Source organism: Euprymna scolopes, chromosome 6, assembly GCF_053919585.1.
Source record: "Euprymna scolopes isolate OS-2025 chromosome 6, ASM5391958v1, whole genome shotgun sequence".
Taxonomy (NCBI): Eukaryota; Metazoa; Mollusca; class Cephalopoda; order Sepiida; family Sepiolidae; genus Euprymna; species Euprymna scolopes.
In genome coordinates, this window is record NC_136487.1 from 63,865,395 (window position 1) to 63,888,566 (window position 23,172).

The following is a 23,172-nucleotide window of genomic DNA, read 5'->3' on the forward strand; positions in this document are numbered from 1 at the left end:
TAGAGCGAGCCCACCTTCATCGCAGCGACCATGACAATGCTCTCGATGTATCTGTTCCAACTCATGTTCCTTGTAAACGTTAAGCCGAGGAGTTTAAAAGAAGTACTTTCAGGTAATGCATCTTTAGCAATGGTGGTTGAGAATGTTTCTTATAATTATTGAAGGGAACAAACTTAGTCTTGGCAGCATTGATTGTGACCATCCATTTTTGTCCCCATTCCACTACAGATTGGAGGTCTTCCGTTTGTGTTTCTGCCATTTCCTTAGATATGTGTTCATCGTTTTCCTCTTGTGCCTGTTATAGAACGTGGTGTCAACAGCAAATATACCCATCTCAGAGTCAATTTTATCAGGGAGGTCATTTATGAATATTAGGAATAATAAAGGTCCAAGAATCAACTCCTGAGGTACAACTGCATTTATATCATATTGTTTAGATGTATGACCATTGAGGACAATCTGGATTCTTCTCTTATTTACGAAGGATTTAATTATGTTGAGTATTCATCCAGTCATACCGTATGACCTAATTTTCCTGAGAAGATCATCCTGCCATACCCTGTCAAAAGCCTTAGATATATCTAGGGCTACTGCGCTTCCCTCCCCTGCTTTGTCCAGTGTATGGTATATACATTCAAAGATTACAGTTAGGATATCAAATTGTTAAAAAAAATAACAAAGAGGGTGTGCGTAAATATATAAACGTTTATATTTGTATTATTGTGCTTGTGTAGATTAGTGATGTTTTAAACAGACGCATTTCAGGTGAAAACATTACGTACTTACGTGTCCTGTTGAAATTAGTATGAATTAATAGAAAATGTTTTTTACGCTATTGTAAAGAAGCACCAACACTTTTAAAATCTAAGATACGTTCTGTCCCTTTTAATTTTCTTTTAAAATAATAAAATTCTTTTAATTTTACTTAAAAAAAATCAAACAATCATTGCTATCTATATAAATTTACATTATATTTAAATTTTATTCTCATAAATTAATTCTACAAAAAATATGTTATTTAAATAAATTTATTATGTTCTTATGTCTGTAGTAAATTTTCTTTCCAATAATTATTTTCTACTGAACCATTTTTCATATTTTTTTGGAATTTCTACTGCTTTCGGCATGGCACGTAAGTACGTAATAATGTTTTTCTATCGTCGCCATAAGCAAAACAACGCATGCGCATACTTTGTTTGGCTTGCCGCCGGAAAGCATAACGCTATTACACACAATAAACTATTTGTAGGTGACAATTATACATGCGATATTTTTCAGAATACACGAAAACCTTCAAAGGTCGTCAAAAACAATTTCTGTTAATTTATACTAATTTTAACAGGACACGTAAAAACGTAACGTTTTCACTTAAAATGCGTCAGCTGAAAACATCACCAATCTACACAAGCAGTAAAGAAGCACAATGGAACAAATATAAATGTTTCTTGGCTACAATTCTCAATTTAGCCTTTTTTTTTTTTGAAAGATTTTTTTTTCTCAAACATTTTTATGGTCTGACAACCCTGAGGACGACGCGAGGCATCGATAAATAACTTCTCTCTTTAAGAAGAGATTAGTTCATTTGTTATCGCCTGATGCGCTCCTACCGGGAATGCCGACAGTGCTAAAGCCAATGTGCCGTTCGTCTATAACGCTGGCTCTTCAAAATCCCACGTTTCGGCCTTTGTGTCACATCATCTCGCCGTGAAAGGGAGATCAATATAGTTATTACTTTTTTATGGTTAACTTTATTCCGAATTATCTCCCTTGTTAACTCTTCCATTTCGTTGATAAAAAAAAAAAAAAAAAATAAATAAATAAAGTTGTTGGCGAAAGTTAACTTCAAATATCTTTAGTTTATTAATACTTGATCCTTTTATGAATTTCTTTTTGGCAAAGAAAGCAAGTAATATAACGAAATAAATACATAAAGGTAAGCCCAATTGCTAGTTACGAAAACTTTTTTTTATTATGATCATTTTACGACTAAATTTAAAGTTCGATTTTATGAAAACTTTTCGTTGTATAAATGTTTTGATGTATCCCGCGAAAAGAATTTCATCACAATTCAATGTAATTTATTTCTATCGTATCTTAATTCCCGGATTTCCGTACATTTAAAATCAACTGATTAATAATTTTTCGAATGGAGTTATAAAATATATCTTCGTATTATTTCGGACTCTTGAGTGTCATTTTAACAACGTTTCGATCGATGTAACCTCCTACCCATTTCTTGTGTATCTTGTCGAACTCGGGAATTATCTGCACGAAATTTCTAAAAGAACCCTTTATTTAATTCACGGGGGTAGCATGCTCTCGTTCCGTCAGCCATGACCGGATAGAAGTCCTAAATAATTCGCAATTGTATGGCTAGCGGAATGTTACCTCCGTCGATTAAATAAAGGGTGCACTTATTGTACCGTGCTGAAATAATGATGTTATTTAAAAAGCCATTCTTAAGATGCGGAGGGAAGGGTGTTTTGTAACTATTCTATACTTTCACCTAACAAGTTAATAATAAAGGGCGGACCTATACGAGAGTGTCCCCCTAAAAATGTTTTTTTTCACCTTTTTAAACAGAATTTCCCAACGATTATCATAGATTACAGACTTAACCATCATACCAGCAGAAAAAAATTAGTACTTGTGCAGTTTAATCAAGACATTAAAAATATGAAAATATGGAGAAAAAAGTTATATTGTACGTACTAATTATGGAATAAAGTTTTCATTAAAAAAAAAGGTGCTAATGCACTTACTGATCCGCGCTATTTTTTTAAATCGTATTTCCAAGTTTAATTAAAGTTTTATTATGTTTTTTAATTTTTTTTTTATTTATTCAATTATAAGGTTAAAGTACATAATAGGTACAAACCACCCTCCCTTCCCATGTTAAGAATGGCTTTTTAAATAATAACGTTATTATTTCAGCACGGATCAATAAGTGCAAATGAGTACCAAAAAAAAAAAAAAAAAATTAGTTTATTTGATCAAGTAGGTTTTTTTTTTTTTTTACAGAGTAAAATCAAATTTTAATGAGATCGATCGTATCGTCGCCATTTACCTATTTCCGGGGACGAGGAGAGGTGTGCCTTTAAACGAAAAAGTGATTAACAAAGAACACAATGAAAAAGGATAAAAAAAAAAAAAGAAAAAGATTATGAAAAAAAAAAAAAACTAAAATATTTATCTAGGTATTTTTTCTGCCCATGTTTCAAAATAATCTCGTCAAATTTTGACAAACTTTAAGCAGTGATCTCCCCTGGCACCCCTCCTCATATACGAAAAACAAGATCTCATCAAAATTTAATTTTCCTGTGTAAAAATAATAACAAAAAAGGCTAATTGATCAAATTAAGTGACTTTCTTTTTGTATGAAAACTTGGTACTAGTGCACTTATTGAAATAATAACGTTATTATTTAAAAAGCCATTTTTAACATGGAGAGGGAGGGTGTTTTGTACCTATTCTATACTTTAACCTTACAATTGAATAAAAAAAAACATATCGTAAAATTTTAAGTACTTTTTGACGGACCGTCTTTTTAAAAATCTACCAAAAATTAGGTAATTATCCAATCAATACGAAATTTTCAGCGATTATTAAGAGAAAAAGGAACTTTATTACAGTGTACTTATTTTTCATAAACGATATTTATATATATATATATATATTTTTTTGCTTGCACCCCCCCCCCTTGTTTTGAGGGGGTTCCAAATATGCTTAAAATAATCATCTGAAACTGAGCAAAACATATTGTCTTGTTGTAAGGGACAGGATTATAGATTTAAAAAACAAACAAACTTGTTTGCATACCTTATTTTGACGTCTGAATATCAGAAATTCGATCGTGTTTAATTATTCCGCTGTTGAGTTTTGAAGTGTGAAATTCAGTGAATATGTTGAGTAAAATAATTAGTTTAAGTTAAGCAAAACAAAAAAAAATTTTTTTTAATATTTATACGAAAAAAAAAACATTTTAAAATCTTTGATAAATAAATTAACAATTTTTTTTTAGCGAGCCGAATAATGCATGACCATTATTAAACAGGTAATGCTTTGAAGAATCGATAAAAAAAAAACATTGATAAATATTGTGCCCTTTGTGTTAAAAATATCATTTTCTCGACCCTGTTTGAAAACGTTTGCCGCTTTTCGACTACGGTGGACCCCACTTTTTTTTTTATTCTGCTTTAAATTGTCCCCCCCCCCCATTTTGGGGAACCTGACCCTCACACACATACACATTAAAAACCAAACTCATACGAATGGTCACCCATCTGGTACTGGCCAGCCTCAGCGTAATAATACATTGAAATTTTCGTCACTGAAAAATAAGTTTTTTTTTGGCCTGTTTGGTCTTCCATGGTTTGCTTTTTATCAACTACAAATGTAAACATTGTCTCAAATCGACGCAAAGTAACTGGTTGCCTATATGAATAAGTGGAATTATTTGAAGTCCAGGTACTTATATTATATTTTTGCATATTCTCATAGAAAATCACCCTAAATCTTAGTTAGACAAGAAATAAACAAATTAATTCTTTCAAAAACCTTCTTTTTTTTTTTTTTTTTTTTAACTATTTATATACGTTTTTTGTGCAAGACAAAAAATGTCAATTGTTAACTTTTTGGGAAAATTTAACATTTAAAATTTAATTAAAAATAGTAGAAAATGTTTTACATTATTCTGCTTTCTATATGATAAAATTCAGGGTTTTATCTTTCTGGAAAAAAAAAGTTACTCAGAAATAATGGATTTTAATAAATGTAATTTCGTTTTAAAAAACAACTTGATTTTTCGGCCATTTTTGGCGGTGTCTAATTTTAAACATCTAACACTTATTGTTGAAGTATGGTTATTATTATTTTTTTTATAGCTCCTTACATCAAGTGGTTTCATGCCTTGTCTGAAGCGATTTCAAAATATAGCTGCAATGTGAGTCGAAACTAATTGCAAACATTTGTATATTCATTGATAAACTTTACAATAACCCGAAATTAAAATGTTTGTAAAACATAATAATGTTAAAAATGATGGACAAAGTAGTTGTATTTAATTAAAACTTTGAGTTAAATTCTCAATATGTTAATAAAATAATAGAAATAACTGATAATTAAATTGGGACAGCCACGTCAAAACAATTAGTATGCAACAACATTGAAATATTTATTTGCACAAAATATAAAATTACATTATGAACAAATTAGGCACACCTGGCCAACAACATTGGTGGTAAACTATCGTAGACTTTTCAGATAAACAAGGAGAAATTGATATTGCCGAATAAATAAGGGGAGGTAACTTTTCACGACTATCCAAAAAAAGAAGCTCTCAACATTTGATCATTTTTATTTATATTTTTGTCTTTCTTTTTACATCTATTAAAGTTAATGTTTCAGAAGTTTATAAATGTTGAACTATTTGGTGTAAATTATAATACAAATTACCTGGGTGAAACTTAATAATATTACAGCCCTGATACAATTTATGGTTTTTAAAATGATAAAATGAATTGTGCTTGTCTAGAATTCCTTCTCATAAAAAAAATAAAGAAAAATTTTTCTGATGTACGTACCCATGACGAAAAGAAAGCTGCTTATGAGGAATACAGACCTTAGATAGAATTTTCAAGTTAAATTCAATTTTTATGGCATCTTTTGTTTATTAGATTCTTACGTGTAAGTACAGAATAGTTACATAACATCCTCCTGCAACCGAAAGGAAATATCACACACAAAAATCAGGTAAATTGTCCAAGTATTTTTAAAACAGAAAATAAAATTTTATGGCTTTTAAATTATAAGCGATGATGTCACAATGCCATCTGGGAAACAGTATAAAGAACCAAAGGATATAGCGTCAAATAATTCAAACTTTGGAGATTTTTGAAAGCCCTTCTTAACATGAGGAGTGGGGGCATTAGAAAAACTCAAATGCGCTTAAAAATGATTTTCTTTATAAAAATAAAACTAGTGGATAACACGTACATAATTTTTGGAATATGATATTTTCGTTTCATCAAGGATATGTACATCATATTTTTTTTATTTTTGTTTTTTCATGGGGGAGAAATTCTAGACAAGCTCCAAATAAATAAAATAAAAAAAAAACATTAAATAAAAGTTTAAGGTAAAAAGTATATTTTATTAAACTAGCTGGGGGTGGGGGTTCATCCTTACTAGGTCGTAAAATACGTTTAAATATATTTTAATTCATGTAGATTTCGTATTTATTATTCCAGAGTCAATTTTCTGTTGAATATTATGTACCTAATATATAGTACTGATTTCAAAAGTTTAAAAAAAGAAAATATTGAGTATCATCAGCTAAAACTGAAACCAAAATAGCAGTCCAGGCATGTTCCCTACCAATGCAGCTATCGAAAGATAGATAAAAAAGGTTTAATATTAAATGACTTGAAGAAATGAATTGAATTTGGACATGCACAAAAGAAATGGAAATATGTTGGCAAGTTGAAATGAACAGTTTGCATTTCAACTTGCTGATATATGTCTGTATGCATTATTTATCCATCGAAACAAGGTTCTGGGTACGACCTTAAACTATATCCGATGGTGAGGCCCCAGCTTTCAAGCTTTGGAGAGAATGGAGCCACCTCTTAATTGCCATTGTTCCTAGATCCACTCTGACCCGGATTGGTAGTACATGTTAGGGTTCCAACTATGGGTTAAATAGAAACGGACTTGAAAAAGTAAATATTCTATCGTTATTCAGTAGCTATGATTGTTATAATAACTTGCATGAGTTTTTCTAATGCTGAGAAATCAAACGTGATGACAAACCAAACATATGCAATCAAAAAGTCAAATTTAGAAATATCTACAAAGATCTATAAAGACAGATTTAAGGAACTGATAATGAAATCCTATAAATAGGTCCATACTGCTATACAAACCTGTGAGGCCCTGTCAGTGGAGCATTAGAATACACTGACTGACACTGACCCCCCCCCCCTCACCAGCATCAGCCCCCCCCCCTCCTTCTTCATTAAGGCTATCTGTTTTCTTCAAGAACAGGATCCTGGTGACTGAGCAGCCCATGATCTGGTAACTAAAAAGATCATGTGGCTCGCAACACTTCACTTTGGCCCTTACTGTGCTAGATGGGCGGTCGGAGAGGCCCGATCTGATCAGTCGGCTAATCATGTTAGCCCTTTCTGAAATATACAAAATCTGAATCAGGACAATGGCTATAGGAAGGATGCATACTTTTTTCTGTCTCCAGATGAGTAATTATCTTGGGAACGAAAACCCAGAGATAGAATCTTAAATTATCATCAGCATGAGTATATTGGCTGTGTCGCCCTGATGTTGCTAGGTGAATGGGTTTGCCCCTAAGTGCATCCCATCATGGAGCTCTGAGGTGAGTGGGGAGCATAGCCAATGAAACACAAACAAAAATTACATATGGCACTCAACAACAAATCCATTGCAAGTAAAGTCATGAAATATAGTAAAGACCATATCCAGAATCTGATATGTATAGACACAGATAGCGAAATGGAGGAAATAACCACTTACCATCCAACATACATAGTTCTTGAGTCGGTGGATGACAAACCCAACACCAAACTCTCACTCTTCATAATAGAAAAATATCTCACAGCGAACGTGGCTCTAAAATCAATCAAAATAACTCATAACAATAGTTAAAAACAAGAAGTATGCAGAAATATTGCTAAGAACTACCACACTACACAACATAAAAATAAAACCATATCCCATAAATCTCTCAATACATCAGAGGGATGATTGTACAATAGATAAAATCAAACAAAACTAAAAATAAAACAGCTTGTTAAAGAAGTAAAGAGTCACTATAAAGAAAAACGATCAAGAAATAAAAACTAACACATCCTCACATTTAACTCTCCCAAACCTCCAACCAAAATCAAGATCGGGTACAAATAACTAAAATGGAAATTTATATCCCTAATCCACTTAGATGTTACAACTGCCAAAAGTTTGGACACTACGAGAACTGGTATAACAGAAGGAAAATATGTAAAAATTGTGGAATGGATGGATCTGACCACTACGAAGCTACCTGCCAACAACTGAAATGCGTAAACTGCCAACGCGAACATTCTGCTTACTCAAGATTCTGTGAAGCATAGAAGAAAGAAAGAAATAACGAAATTAAACACATCTAGAATATTTCCTTCCCAGAAGCCCCCAAAATTGTTAAAATTTCCTATCCAGCCCGCCCTTACTCAAGAGTAACTCAACCACTGCAAACTACTTCCAATTCTGAATGTCAAAAATGTAATCTTCTCAAAAGAAAACTAGTAAATATGAATTCAAACAAACTCCTAACCTGCTTAACTTTTATTTTTTAAAACTGTTGCTTCTTCATTATAATAGCGAAATTCAAAAATCAAAATATTGAATTTCAAGTAAAATCAATGGTATCTACTTAATTGTCATGTCACAGTAATGAAAATATCCAAAAATTACAAAAAAAAGGGTAGAAAATTAATTATTAATGATAACATTTTTCGAAGACAATTTATGAAAATTGAGTTTTGCTAAATTGGCCTAAGATTTTAAGTTTTCAGGAAGTAATTGCCTCATTTGTTACGATGCAAACTCCCCTACCTAATTATTTTTTAGCAAAACTCGATTTTCGCTAATTTTCTTCAAAAACTATTTTCACTAATAAATTTTCTACATTATCATTTTTCTAAATTTTTGGATATATTCATTATTGCTACATGACAATTTAGCAAATACCATTGGTTTTATTTGAAATTTAATATTTTGATTTTTTTTTTTTTTTTTAATTTCCCTCTAATAATGAGGAAACACCCTAAAACTTGTTTCAATATTAATTTTATATATATTTACATGTTATTTTCAACTTCATCTCACATAACCAAACTAGTTGCTTCCCTCGATAGGGTATTTTTGAAATCTCGAAAAAAAAACATAACTTTGAATAGGCACCGTAAGTGAACAAAATAAGAAGTTTTTACCATTTTTGGTCCAGTGGCATGAAGTGTAACTGGACCAAAAATGTCTAGTGTCTGCATAAATGTCCACAAGAAAGAAAAAAAATAAGATTGCTACCATATCAGCCATATTGAATTTTTCCCTATATTGGTGAACATTTAAAAAATTTCAAAATCTCATAAAATCATATAGAATGCTTAATTTCTGAGCAAATCTGATGCCACTTTTGGATTCCTCCGGTCAAAAAAACTATCTGAATGAATTTTTATGATCGATGTTTTAAGCTAAAAATATTCAAGAAAGTGTAATTATTAAAATGTTGCCCAGGCGACATCTCACACAATTTACACAAAATGGAGAATGCTATAAATTGGCAACCGCTTGGAGTTACATACTCAAATTTTCAGGATTTCTTAATTTTTATGATGTCCATTTGTGTTGCTTGTTTCAACAAAATATGCGGACATGGGTTTCAAAATGATTCATTTCTGGCTGATTTGACATGGAATTACCAATATTGTATTTTACCATTTTGAGAAATGTTCATCTTAAGTTTTTTGGGGCTTACTTTTTCAATGGCATTTGTAATGTTTTACTTTTTGCATTTTTCTATTTAAAAATGAGAAATTTTCTGCAGTCAGGATATTGCTTTACAAGATAAATTGTAGTAATTTGAATGTTTAATGTGAAGATATCTTTAAATGAGATGGAACATTTTTTTTTGTTTGAACTTGTAGAAATTTTATCAAATGAAAAGAGTGAGAGTGATAACAGACTCAAGTCTATTCTTATGGAAGAAAAACAAAATGTCGAAAGTTAAATTCTATTTGAATCAGATCATTTTTTTTTTTTTTTTTTTTTCAAAATCTTGCGAATCAAAACAATTCCCATTTGGCTACAAAATCAACTTGGAATTATGTTTTAATTTAATCAAATTACTTTTCTCAAACAATATGGATCATATTGCCTTTCGCTAAATCCTTTTGGTGGTTTGAATAAAAAAAGATTAAACAATTAGACGAGAAGACTAATTAATGATTTTCTAAAATAGAAGTCTCACCTATCTGTTTAAATGTATGTATATTTGTTTGTATGCCTTGCAAAAACTTTTGACAGAGGCGATGGATTCTGACAAGATCTGTATCATTTTGGAGCTCAACGTATCAGACGACAAATATAAAAAATTGGCCAAAAATATTAATTCCTTCATCCTAAATTCAGCCGTTTTGTATAAGGGAGGTTCGATTTTTTTTTTTTTTTTTTTTTTTTTTTTTTTTCACCAACATTTTAGCAAGTCATTGTCACCGTTGGATTGACTTTGGTTAATTTCAATGCTTTTGACTTCCGGCCATGTCATGAAGACATTGGCTAAGATGTCAGATTTTCTTTCACTTTCTTTTTCACCTTCATGGCACGGATTCGAGCCTGCCTGCCTACTACCAGTTTTTTTTGCTTAAGCCTCCCCCCCCCCCGCCCCCCAAACACCCGGGCAACACCAGGCACCCAGGCTAGTCATGTATAAAACGTTAATATAATATCTTTTGAATTGAAAGACATGTTTCATTTCAGAAGAGTTTCTGATGGGTATCAAATCTGTATAGGTCCTGGAAATGAAAAAGAGTTTTCGGTAGCTAGCTGATCTGTATAATTCTTGAACTTTAAAATTTTGCAGACAAAGAGCAAAGATATTTCTTGTGTAAATACGAAAAATTATGTGCGGGAATTCTAAAAGATCCAATATTTTATGGAGCAATTCCAGTTTCTGATTAGTTGCTGGCAAAATATGGCTCCATTTGATAGGTCAGTCCTATGAGTAGAACCTTCTATGAGTAGAACCTTCTAATTTTCTTTAATCATATCGTCATTATATAAAAAATATTGCAACAATATAATTTCTTGAAATGTATGTTTACGATTTCATTTTATATTTGCAGATTCTACACCAAAAGAACAAATTGGAGCTTAAATTCTCATTATTGGCTTTGAATATATCGTCATTATTGCAATATCTTGAAATATGAAAATGTTTTTAGCAAAAGAAATATTTAAAAAATTTCTTTGTGTGAATTATCCGAAGCTAACAAGTCTGAGAAGAGAGAAACCATATTTTTGTGAAAGTGAGTCCATCTTTTTTGTAGCTAAAACATGACGTTTTGTTTTGGTTTAATGAAAAATTGGTGCAAATTTGTGAAAACATTTTTTGCGTTTCATGAAAATTGGAGAAATAAACGGAGTGCTAAGTGAGAAGAAGAATTGGTTTTGCTGACAGAATCATCGGAAAAGACCAACGTGTATATAAGGAAAATCGTCAGAAGAAAGGAATCATTCTTCCCAAATTTCACATATTCTATGTCTAAGTGATTAAATGTAGTCAGATGACAGACAAAAATACTGAGAGATACTTCAAAAAATGCTGAAAATTTGAACATTTTGAACCAATTAAAGTTGGTGCAATTTAACAATTAAAAGTCAGATGTACATAAATATAATCGTGGATTTTCAGGTTTTCTTTGAAATTCTACTTTGAATAAAATATCTTGTATTTTTTTATTCTCACAACAAAGAAAATACAAATTTGTAAAAACAAATAAGGCATATAATGATATTACGACTTAAAACAAATCATTTTAAAAAAGGCGGCATTATAACAAATATCGTCCTTTTGAATTTCATTTTAATATATAATTGCATAATAGCTTCAGTTTTTCTTCTTGGTCTGCAAAGTTAATGTGCAATTCTATTTTGACTCTTAAATATACTAAGGTTCAGACTTTAGAAAAATTTGAAAAACAATTGTGATAAAATGTCTTCTTATTCTATGAACTGCAACAGGAGAAAAGATGCACAAACATATGTTAAAAAACAAAAACAAAATAAAGCCCAGAAGAGAAACCCTACTTTTTGTAAAGTATGCATTTCTTCTTTTAGCCAGAAATCGAATTTGTTGTGAACCAAGTGCAAGAGAGATGTAAATAATTGCACTTAAAGGGACAGTTAGAATCTTAAAAAAAGATAGCATATCTCGGTTGGAATGTCTGAGATAGCGAGTGAGTTTCCAGCATCCAGTAGGATGCCCCATCTTGAGCTGAAACAAAATGGTGATAAAATTGATAAAAATAAGAAAAAAACGACGCCGTATCTTTGTAAAATATGCAAATCTTCTTTTTCCAGGAAAGCGCATTTGTCGAGGCACCTCGAAACCCATACTGGCGAGAAATCGTATTCTTGCGGAGTATGCGCCACTTTCTTCAGGCAGAAATCAAATTTGCTGAGTCATATGCGAACTCACAGCGGGGAGAAACCATTCTTATGTGAGATATGTGAGTGTTCTTTTTCGAGAAAATCGCAGTTGGTGAGTCATCTGCGGATTCACAGTGGAGAGAAACCGTATTTTTGTGAAATATGTGAATATTCGTTCTCGAGAAAAGATGATTTGTCGATGCACTTGCGGATTCACAGTGGAGAGAAGCCATTTTCTTGTGAGATATGTGGATTGTCTTTCGCAAGGAAATCACATTTGTCGATCCATCTGCGAATTCATACGGGTTCGAATCCGTATTCTTGTGATGTGTGCAAATCTTCTTTTACAAGAAAGTCGGATTTGTCCATCCACTCTCGGATTCACTCTGGCGAAAATCCATTTTCTTGTGAAGTGTGTGGCTCATCTTTCAGATACAAATCGAGTTTATCAAGCCATTTGCGAATTCATACGGGAGAGACTCCACATGTTTGTGACATATGTCAATCTTCTTTTTCGAGAAAATCAAATTTGTTAAGACATATGCAAACACACAAGGCAAAAGGTTGACAAAATAACAAGACCTCAAGAATGACTTCAAAACATTGTCTATTAAAGAAATACATATACCGGTTGTGGCTAAATATAAAAAAAAAAAATTAAAAAAGAATACCTAAATACAATCCCTGGAAGACCAAGCTGTAGCAGCCCTAACAAAACCCTTTAGTTAATCCACAGGAGGGTACTTGTATAGTTTAATCAAGACCTTATTAAAAAATGAAAATATCGAATAAAGGTTATATTGCACGTATCCGTTATGGAACGAAGTTCTCAGAAAAAAATTTCGCTTAATTTCATCAAGTAGGGTTTTTTTTGTTTTTTTTTTTACAGCGAAAAAACAATTTATGATACCGAGCAAAAGGTTCGATTTTTAGGAAAAAAAGCTAGTATTAAAGATGGGGCGGGAATGTTGACGCTTTAACTAGAGTTATCTCCCCATGGTGTGTTTAACAAATTCCATAATGGCTGACTTCAACACGCTCTCAGAAGAATGTGTTTTTCTGCTGTAAAAAAAAAACTACTCGATCAAATTAAATGAAATTTTTTTTTCAGAGATCTTCAGTCCAAAACGGATACGTACAATATAACCTTTTTTCAATATTTTTATTTTTTAATGTCTTCATTAAACTGTACAAGTACCCACAGGAATAACAGACTGTTGTTCTGTAAGCCATGACTGGGTACAGGGCCTGAATAATTGAAGAATTTAACCTTCAACCTCCAGGTTTGTAACTTTTACAACTGAATGTTAATAAGTACTTTATCCACTATGCCACTGATCCTGTCACGATCAGAAAGGTGACAGTCTTCTATGACTACCAGCTGATACATGAAAGACCATCAAGCTAGACATTGTTATATGGAACAAACCTAAAAGGACTGCACTATTGATGTAAATGTAAATTGACTGCACTATTGATGTAAACGTTCCAAATGGCTCTGGCCTTAATAGAGGCAAACAGAAAAAGATAGCAAAATATCAGGACCTGAAAACTAATTTTAAAATGACATGGTCTCTAAAAAAACATTGTACCGAATGTTGTAGGGGCAACTGGCCTTATGAAAAAAAAAAAAAATTTTAAGAAATATTTGGATACAATCCCTGGAAGACCAAGCTCTAACGAAATACAAGTAGCAGCCATAAAAAGACAACATCTATCCTTAAAAGAACACTTGGATACAAAATTAAATCTTAATGGAATCAAGTGTTAGATCGAGGATTGAGCTCCTTGATCTCTTCAGACAAACTGACATAAAGTGCGTAAAAGAAGAACAAGAGTGCAAGAGAGATCGAAACAATTGCACAATGATGGTTATAATGGTTAGAATCGTTGGAGACTAGGATCGTTGAACAAATCAATTGTACTGACACATTTGCAAATGCATATTAGAGAAGAAATAAATTTGACTCCTCTTTTAGATAGTAAAAAGGATAGTGGTCGAGAATCTGACTAAAGGTTTCGTTGACATCTTCTAGCAGTTTACAGTATGTTACCGGAAGACCAACTGGAATAAACCAATGTGATTAGTTAATCAGTTGTTGGCAGACAATGTTTTTGTTAACAAAAAAAAAAATCACTTTAAAATAAAATTGCTTTTGATCATAACTGTTTCCATGAGGAAAAAAACTTAAAAAAAAAAAAAAAGAAGAAAAAAACCTTTATTGAAACTTCTTACAAAAAACAAAAATTCTTAAATATTTTTCCTGAAAAAAAAAAAAAAAATCTTAAATACTTTTCATGCAAAACAAAAACATTTGATTTTTTTGTTTGTTGTTGTTTTTATGCTTTCACCTTAAAAAAAAAACAAAAAAAAATCACCTCTGAAATATTTGTCGAAAAAATTTTTTAAATATACTTTTCTTGAAAAATAATTTTTTCTTTCATATAATTAAACTTAAAGTAAGTCTTATCTTCTTGTGTTAAAGTTTTATCTTTTAGCGTTTTGAATTTATCATCTGCCAGTGTTCACGTCGGCTTTTTCCAGCAACTTTTCCAGCAATAAACTGCCGGAAGATATCAGCATGGGTCAGGTTCTGGACCAGTACCATAAATGGGAAAATGAACCTTTATCTAACAACGAATAAAAAAGTGAGAGTTCTACGACAATGGCAAAGTACTATAATAAAGCTGACTGGGATGCCATCAGAGACACTCCATGGGGAAATAACTGAACAGTGCGTAAATGAGACCACTGAATGATTCAAAGCAGCAATTGAAGCACGTGTTCCCAGATGTAAGTTCTATAGCAAATCCCACTCTCTCCAGTGGTTCACTTCTACTTGCGCAGCTTTCATTTCTCAAAAGCAACATGCATACCGCAGACTTTCCTGACATAAATCCAGTGCAAATAGACAAAAGTATATAGAAGCTAGAAGTAATTGTAAGATGGAAATAGTCAATAGTCAAGAGAGAATATACCAAAACCACCAGAAAATGCATTGGAGCGCAGAAATTAGGAACTCGTGATTTTGGGAAAATCTGTAATAATGTAGTAAATAATGGGTAATCAACAATCCCCTACTATCCAGCAATCTTGAAGTTGTTTGCATGGCAAACAAGAAGGCTTATCTACTTGCCCGTTGGTTTGCCTCCAACTCTACTTTGGACCCAGCTTTATCACGTGCACTCCCTCTCAGATTTTCCTCTGGGGACAGAAACCGCACTAGATAATCTGAAAATAACTCCTTTTCAAGTGTATGATATCATAAAAAACGTAGACACCTCAGAAGCATGTGTTCCTGATCTTATCCCAGCTGTACTATTAAAAAAAATGCTCTGCTGAGGTTGCTTTTCAGCAAATGCCTTAATGAATCTTGTTTTCCTAACTGCTTGAAAATTGCTTCTGTGATACCAGTTTACAAGAATTTTGGTGAAAGAACTGACCCATTAAGTTATTGCCCCATTAGCCTCCTTTCTTTTTGCCAAAATATTTGACTCCATAATTAACAAAGCTATAGTCCACCACCTCACAGCTACTAAACTTTTGTCTGACCAACAGTATGGTTTAGGCAAACGCTGTTCTACTGCAGATATCCTAACTGTAATCTCTGAATGTATACCATGCACTGAATAAAGTAGGGGAGGCTAGGACAGTAGCACTAGACATATCTAAGGCTTTTGACAGGGTATAGCACAATGATCTTCTCATGAAAATCAAATCCTATGGTATTACTGGACGAATTCTTAACATAATTAAATGGAAGCAGATGTTTTGTTTGAGACACTATTACCAGGAGATTGCCTTATGGGAGGCAGTGGACTTCCTCTACCCAGTATGTGTTTTCAACAGTTTCCTTCTCTTAAATGAATTGTTTAGATGGTGGCTGAGGAGCTCAATCTACCCTTTTTATGGTAACCGTCTGGAATATCAGAACGAGGTTAACAGGTGATATACCTTGGTCAAAGGTGATTTGGAACTGTGAAAGACATGGGCGTTCAATATCCTGATGTATTATACATACCTACATAGCTAAATACATACATCGCCTAATATTTCTGAATAGTCACCCGTTCGGTGCTGGTCAAACTGAACGTTGCTTAACTTTATTATTGATCTAATGAGAACCGGCGTGTGAATATGATTATAGCGCACATTTTTATTACTTGAAGTAATTAAATAACGTTTTCGATGCTTCAGGTGTAACAGTCATTTTCATTATAAATTTATATGGGGAAAATAAGAGAAAAAACAAGACATAATTAAAAAAGGTTTCTTTGTTTCGTTTATTATTTTTTTTAGAGTTGTCTCCCTTACACTGTTTTCTAGAAAAAAAAAACAAAAAAAAAACGAAAACGTGTAATATGTCTATCCATGATTTTGTAAAAAAAATTTTCAATGATAGTGACAATTAGTGGGAGAATTCAGTTAAAAATTGAATCATAGGAAAGTTTTGAAAAGTACCCTAGTGACCTCTGCTGAAAATCGACTTCTTTTTTATAATTTATGGACACACCCTCCAACACAAGGTCCGATTTCTTGAAATACAAAGCAAACCTCCTCTTCCTTAGTTGTAAAAAAATAGAAAATAAAGAAAATATGGAGTTTACACCTAACAAAAGTCGTAAGTTTCAACCAGCGAAACATTGTGCCAATACCAACCAAGATGAGAATAATTGGCCGAACAATCAAAACAATACAATCATCTTCTTGTTTGAAATCAGTTTAATAAACTCTGGAAAAACAAATTCTGTTTTTTTTTTTTTATTTATTTATTTATTTATTTTTTTTTTAATGTTTTTTTTTTTTAATGTTTTTTTTTTTTTTAATGTTTTTTTTGTTTTTTGTTTTTTTTTTTTTCCACAGCAAATAGCAATAATAAACGGGGTGGAAACTTAAAATTTGAAATTCATACAAATACAAATATTTTATACATTTCTTGGAATTTATTTATAAGCAGACTCTGATCTGAATTATGCATAATTATTGTAATGTGGGTGCTGTCACAAGAACAAACAAACAAAAGAAAGATATAAAAATCCGACTCTGCAGTTTTTAAATTGCACAGGAAATGCATTTATACGTGGTTCTTCCAAAACAATGCATTTCATTATATTTCACATAATCTTTTTAAAAGTCTCTGCCACCTCACGCGAGCACTTTCTTGCCCTCGTGTTTACATGTCCATCTCACTCGGTGCCGTAATTTTCTTTGCTTTTGTTGTGATGCAAGCTCACGTGCACTTGCTAATTTGCATATGTGCTTTAATGGTTGCTGATGCTAATTTTTCGCTGGCCAGCTATCCTTTGCCTTCTAATGATATTTTTGCAAGTGCCCATACACACTCTGTTACATTATTAGACATATAAAAATGAAATAAAGTTAAGCTTCTTCATTAGGAAAATTATGGGCGTTTTTAACAAGAGCAAAGAAAGCAAAAAAGAAAAAAAAGAGTGGGGGAAAAATAAACAAATATACAACAAATAAATGTTACCAAAGGCAAGATAAGTCACTTTTCTATTTACCTGAATAAGTTTTTTTTTTGTGCTTTAATTTATTTTAAAGTGTTTATTTACTTTGAAACAAAAGTAGTATCCAGTCTCTTGAGTTAGAATGACAAAAAAATGGTGATTTCATTGCAGCCATGTTGACCCTCGATAATCACTCAAAAATTGAAAATTAAACAAATTACATTTTTAAATGATTGGTAACATTTATTGGATATGTTTCTATCAGTATCTAATTGATTTTATTTTATCCTAATACTAAAAAAATTATAATTGCACAAAAACCTTAGTATCTATCTGTTAAGTTAAAAAAAAAGAACGTCTGTGCACCAAAATTTATGCAAATTGATTCAGTATTTTTATTTTTATAAAATAAAATCAAATTTGATTGGTTGACAATTTCTAGCCGGTATTATTATGATGACTGTGTTTTTGGACATTGCTCTTAATGTTAGCAGAAGATGGCGGACAAGACGTTTTACTATTAAAATGTGTTTTTTCTTATTTTAAAAAATAAATACTTGATGAATTTGCGAATTTTTTTAGTGTACTGTCTTTTTAAAACCTAACACATAAAGTACATGATAAAATGTTTGTGCCATTTTGTTTATTCATTTTTTTTTTTTTTTACAAACAGTTTTTAATATTGGGGTTAAACTGGATAAGCACCAGAATTTAAAATTACTTATTTTATCAATTTTACTAACGAAACAAGTAACTTACAACATAGCAAAATCATATTAGATACTTGTTTTCTCTTTTTAAGCTGTTAGTTCAAAACAACAACCATATTTTGAGAAATTTTACTAAATCAGTTGATTTTCAATCATTTTTTACATTTCATTTCTTAGTTTTTCCTTTCATGTATCATCAAATATTAGATTTCTTTCTTAATCGTTTTTCTCTGTTTGTCCTCCAAAAAATGTCAATAAAATAAATGGACGCTTCTGCACTATCAGAACGAAATTTTGTAGTCAATAAATGGAGTTTTCAGATAAAAACCAATGGTTTCTACTGATTTTTTTTTTTTTGTCAATTCTATTAAATTACAATGTTAGCTTCCGAATTATGGAGTCAAAATTACCTGACTATTACTGAATTATTAAAAAAAACAAAACAATTTTAATCGGGGCCTGTGGTGCAATTGATAGAGACATTGAATCTCTACGGTTCCAGATGAGCATTGTCTGAAGATAGCGGTTTCAATCCTACCCAAAGCCGGCCAAAGGCTTACTTGGCCCAAAACGTGGTAAGATGACAACAACTATGGATGGCAGTGATTACTGAGAATGCAGTTAGGAGATTCGAAGTTCCTATCCATTGCGATTACCACCTGACAAAGGCCAGAGGAATAGTTGGCTGAAACGTTGTGAAACAACAACTAATAAAGATGAGAATAATAGTCCGCAATAAATAAATTAATATAACTTTAATCGTGTAAGCAGCTGAAAAATTGCGGCCATCTTGTTTTTATAAAATAAATCAAAACGGAAAATTACCTCCCTTTTGAACTCTCCTGTGTCTTACATAAGCAAATACGATCATTTTCTTTAAATTCTATTTTCTATTTTAACTTTAATAAATAATTTTCTACCTTATCGATTTTCGTAATTTTGGATATAATCATCTTAAAAATATGAGGAATACCTAGATACCATTGTTTTCATGTGAAATTCAGTGTTATGATTTCTGAAATTTCGTTATGATAGTGTAGAAGCGCCAATAAAGGTTATTGTACTTAACTTTTCCTTAATTGCCATTTTCTTTCAGATTCACGTGTTGTATAATATTTATACAGCACTAACCATGACACATGTATATTATCAAGATGTATAATGGTTTTTAATACACACAAAAAATCGCTCTAAACACTTTCTTACACCTGATGCTACTCTCTATTTCTTCAAGTCTACTATAAGACAATGTATGGAATATTGTCATATTTGGGCTGGTGAATCTTTGTCCCATTTGAGGTTTTTGATAAGATGCAGAAACGTATTGATTAACTCCCACCCTTTCTTCTTCACTGCAACTGCTCTCTTGCAGACGTGATGTTGCTAGTCTCAGTCTTTTCAATAAATACTATTATGGCACGTGTTTCTCAGAATTGTTTGATCTATTCCCGGCTTCCTTTGTTCCATCTCGTTTAATTCCTTGGTCTAGTAGCCTTCATCAGTTCACTGTTTTGATATCTCATTGTAATACATCTTTTTATTCCCAAAAACTGCAGGGTTGTGGAACTTTCTTCCTACTGATTGTTTTTTTTTTCTTCCTATAATTTTGGTCTTTTCAAGATTAAGGTCATCTCCTGTCTTTTCAATAATCATCTTTTGTGCTTGTTAATTCCTTGTTGGCTTCACACCTTGCCTGGAATGATTTCCATTAAAAAGTAATAATTCTATATTTTCTGCATCAAAAGCATGATGTAGTTTTACTATCAGATATTCTAATTTTCAGCAGTGACCCCTGGATTGTTGTTTAATTATTATTTATTTTTCCTAATACTCAATCAACCACATGTAACTCTGAGATCCAATTAAAATGAAGTTTCCGTTTTTAAAGGAATAACTATTGTAAAAGTTTGGGTTTCACAGTATCAACTACATTTTTACAAATGGCTTTCACTAAAAAAAAAAATGTTTATTTGTGGTGTCCAATTTAGATGACGAAACGCATGTCAGTGGATAATTATATTTTAAGAACAATATATATGCCGCTCCCCATTTTGGGGTACCAAATTGGTCAACAGGAAAATTATTCCCAACTCGCATTTAGGTAAAAATGCACTTTCGTATAAATAATTAAATTCATTCAAAACGTATCACAAAAACAAAAGCAAATGAAATAACATCTCTCTCTCTCTCTCTCTCTCTCTCTCTCTCTCTCTCTCTCTCTCTTATATATATGTGTGTGTGCTTATTTATATAAACATTATTGGCTACGTATATGCATACATGTTTCTGCTGTACCTCATTTAGAGAGACAGTTTCATCAGGCCTTATTTTCTTTTAAAACCAAACTTAATTATATTCTTACTTTATGTAGTTTTTTTCTTTCAACCAAATCATAAGAAAAAAAGAGAAAGAAAGGAAGAGAAAACGTACATAGAGGCAGTGTAGAGAAAAAAGGGGGAAGAAGGAAGACGAGGGCTATGGCTTATAGTATATTTGTTTTTTTAATTTATCAAATTAGAGAAAGTTAATATTCGAAAGTGATAAGGATGTTGGTTGGAAGATTATAGTTGTAATATCTATCACCTTGGCATTGATTGGTGTTTCAGCCACTACGAATGAAAAAAAAAATGTATTAGCACGAAAAATAACAAAACTGATTTCGTATAAAATTGCTTTCTTCCAAGGTCAGATTGTGAAAGCCAAACGAATATGGAAAGAGTATTTTATCTAACCCAGATAATGGAAAAGAAATGCGATTCAATTTCGGATTTGCAATGAACGTCAGTAAAAGACGACCTGAAAACAAGGGAGATAATCGCTCATGTGCGTGATCTCATCTCGAGATGAAACTTTATTTACATCTTCTGATGATGAATATATGCACATAACTGTGTTGCCATGAGTGGGAGCGAGTTGGCATATATGAAATGGTATCTTGTTTACACATTTCTTGAAAGATGGAGAAATTAACAGGTGAAGTAAAGGGTTTTTTTTTTTTTTTTTTTTTTTTAATTTTTTAAAGGCGGCGAACTTTAAATTAAAATAAATCACAGAAAAATATTTTTATTATACAAATATGTGGTTTATTCCAAAGATTAATTTTTGGAATTTATAATTTAAATAAAATTTCGGGCATATGGCCCCCTTTGGCTTGCACATATCTGGCATAATCTAGAGGCACACCTTTTACAAATTCTACACGTTAAATTAGACTGTATTTTGGCAACAGTGCATCAAATACTGTCTTCCAAGAGGTCTATTGTGTCTGGTTTATCAGCACAGACATGGAACTTTACATGTCCCCAAAGAAAATATTCTAATGGGTCTAAATTGCATGAACAAGATGGCCACTTGACAGGTCCATTTCTTGAAATTATTTGTTCATCAAATGTTTCTCTTAGTAAATTGATCATGTTGTGCGCTGTGTGGCATGTGGCTCGATTCTGCAGGAACCACATGATGAGTTGCCAAACCAAGCTGAACTAAAAAAATAACCGATAGTTGCCAAATCGGCCATTAAAGAAAATAGAGCTGTCAATTTAAAGTTTGCCGCCTCTAAAAAAACATCCTCTATAAAGTAGACTATATTAATATATATAATAAAATTGGAATTATATTAATATATATTGGAATAAAAACGGATTGTAATAAGATTGTAAGCATTGATAACAACAGAAAGATTATGATAGAAAAATCTATACTATATTTGCGGTGTATCGCTGTCTGTCCGTTCGGGATGTAATGTCATAGGAATGTATTATAGGCCTATGCCCCACCGAGACAGTGTTTTTTTTTTTCATTTGAGCACTTGCCCTGGAAAAGTTCTCTACATGTCACTGCCTGACCTTGTGTCGTATCTCCTGGCAAGAAGGTAAATAATGCTATATACATATTTAATGAGCTTAGTTACATTAAAGGAAGTAAGAGTTACAAAGATCAGTAAGTCAAATTTGACATGTGTGAGAGCAGAGGAACAGAAGTAAGGAACACATGAGTCACGTGACATGTTTAATGAGCTTAGGTGAAAGTTTTAGTCAGTTTTCAGTCAGAAGCGAATAAGGGAAGACGTTTAAAAATGTCGCAGTATGGATAGCATGCTCTCTCTGTTTCTTTCTACCTACATCTGTCTTGATGTTTGAAAGGATGAACAAAGAACTAAATGTCTATTGTAATCGTCTATATTAGTTGATTGTAACTGATGACGATTCAACAAGATAAACAACCTATGAACAGTTCACCACTTGTACAAATTGACCTGAAGCACTTTTTTCTACAAGAGAGTCACCACTTATCAAGGCCCAAAGACCACTTGAGGATAAAGGTTAATCAATATACGATAGTCACCAAGACAACAACATAGTAATTGTTAATGGTGATAATTGTGTCTATTATTTAAGGGAATGGCTTAACAAGAACTTGTTTACATTGAACTTGATGACGAGCATATTGTAGTCAACTGGAAAGCAGGCCAATGGGACAGAGTTCCACAGGCAGGCAGTTCTAGGAAAGAAGCGTTGTTCATGGAATGGAATTCATTCAGTCTTTAAACTCATATTTCTTAATTTATACACCCCATGAATCATCACCATCGTCGTATGCAACATTTAAAGGCGATTTTTATGTAGCACCATAAAAATCGATTCTTCAATCCCAGCAGAATTTTCAGATGTCGTTTTTTTCAAGCAAGTGGTTGGAATCTTGCTGTTTAAATGACACACAACAGCAGTTCGTTTTTCTCTTCTTTCTCATAGTTGCTGTCTTTTTCTTTTTAATA

At 32.1% G+C, this 23,172-nt stretch overlaps 1 long non-coding RNA gene across 1 annotated transcript; it reads left to right on the top strand.

Annotated features, from left to right (window-relative positions):
- Positions 1–1,181: 1,181 nt before the first annotated feature.
- On the top strand, positions 1,182–16,965 carry LOC145277661 (uncharacterized). The gene is made up of 2 exons (XR_013868191.1): positions 1,182–1,933; positions 10,914–16,965. It is a non-coding gene; the product is annotated as an uncharacterized LOC145277661 (long non-coding RNA).
- The last annotated feature ends 6,207 nt before the right edge of the window (positions 16,966–23,172 follow it).